We start from the raw sequence: 1,916 nt of genomic DNA on the forward strand, positions 1-1,916 counted from the left end.
GCCTCGGCCTCCCAGAGTGCTAGGATTACATGTGTGAGTCACCGTGTCTGGCCTCTTCAATTTTTCTTGATGAGTTTTCTTAAAACATTTGGGCTAATCTTGTAAAGTAAGTTGGATCAACGGTCCCAAAACTTTTTGGCACCAGAGACCGGTTTCATGGAAGACAATTTTTCCATGGATGGTGGGGGCTGGTTTTGGGATGATTCCAGTGCATTACATTAGTGTGCACTTTATTTCTATTATTATTACGTTGTAATATATAATGAAATAATTATACGACTCACCATAATGCAGAATCAGTGGGAGCCCTGAGCTGTTTTCCTGCAACTAGATGGTCCCATCTAGGAGTGATGGGAGACAGTGACTTATCTGACAGGAGGCGGAGCTCAGGCAGTGAGGTGAGCTATGGGGAGCGGCTGTAAATACAGATGAAGCATCTCTTGCTCCCCTGCGCTCACCTCCTGCTGTGCACCTGGTTCATAACAGGCTGCAGTACCAGTCTGTGGCCTAGGTGTTGGGGACCTGCAGAGTTAGATAAAAGTTTGGTGAGGTACTAAATCTAAAAAATATAGGCAAATTTTTCTTTCTACTCTCCTTCCTTTCCACTTTGGGTGTTTCTGAAGCTAAACTCAGGCCAGGGCTCCTTAGAAACACCCCTCACTATGCCCCAAACACACACATTTTTCAAGTTCCAATGTGGGGCTAACTTCTAGGATTTCTAGCCTACTACTAGGCCTCCTGGGCCTACTAGGCTAATGGTCATGGGTCCTTGTGAGAGCACATGTTAATGATGGTCTAGCTCAAAGCAGGAGACAGTATTAAGTGATTGAGAATGCAAATCAATGGACTTGGATCCTTAACCTCTGATTTTCAATTTGCTTAAGTGTAAAATGAAACTATTAATAACATCTAAGTCACAAGTTTGAGAAGTCCATGACAAAATGTCTGAAAAAGCAACCAGTATGCTGTGTGGCACAAAATATGCATTAATGTATTTTAGCCATAACCATTATTATTTAATACTATCACTAACTGCTCTGATGGCAGCTTCAGACGCAGGACACCAGCGAGGGGAAGCGCCAGGGGTCCAGAGCCTGACCCTGAAGTCCCACTCCCCGGGTTCTAGACCACGGTCTACTTCGTGTAACCCTCAGAGGCTCGTCTCCATGCTGCCTTTCTGCTGAAAATGACAGACACTAACGCATTTCCCACTGAGCGGTAGGGGGCCTATAACCGGGCTAACAGACCTAAGGGCTTAGAAGCCACCCAGGCACTCGGGCCCTTAATGAATGGCTGTTTTTATGCCCGCTGTTTACTTTCCTACACTCCACTGGCAAGAGAGCTTCGGAACACGTGACCGCCCACCAACTCCCCGAACTTTGCCAAGCCTGCGCCCGCTCCCCAGGAAAGCTAACGACACCACCTGGGACGCCGAGCGACCTCTCGCGCGACCTCCCACATCAGACTAACATGTCCACCACGCGCGCAGGCGCAGCACGTGCTGTCCAGCTCTTGACCCCGCCCCCAGGCTCGCGCACCGCCCGCTCCTCCCTGGGCGCTGCTCGGGATTGGCACAGGGGTGGCGCGAGCTCTGGTTGGCCGAGACCGAATCATGAGGGCGCCTTCTCCTTATTGGCCATTTCCCTTCCGGGCCTTGGGTGTTCGAGAGTACCTGGGAGGGCGCGGACAGCCCGTCCGCGTTAGCGGCGGGACTTGGCTCTTCTGGAGCGTCCTACCCTCCTTCCTCGCGCGTGGTGGCGCGCAGGGCGCACCCCCCCGGACCCTTGCCGGGCTCTAGGAGGGCGGGGCCGTAGACCGGCGACAACCTTAAAAGAGGAGAACTCGTTAGGGACAGGCTGTGCGGACTAACTTGGGGAGCGGTGGTGATAGATTCTGGCTTGAGACTTAAATTCTGA

This window comes from Propithecus coquereli, unplaced genomic scaffold, assembly GCF_000956105.1.
Source record: "Propithecus coquereli isolate 6110/MARCELLA unplaced genomic scaffold, Pcoq_1.0 Scaffold383, whole genome shotgun sequence".
NCBI classification, from domain to species: Eukaryota; Metazoa; Chordata; class Mammalia; order Primates; family Indriidae; genus Propithecus; species Propithecus coquereli.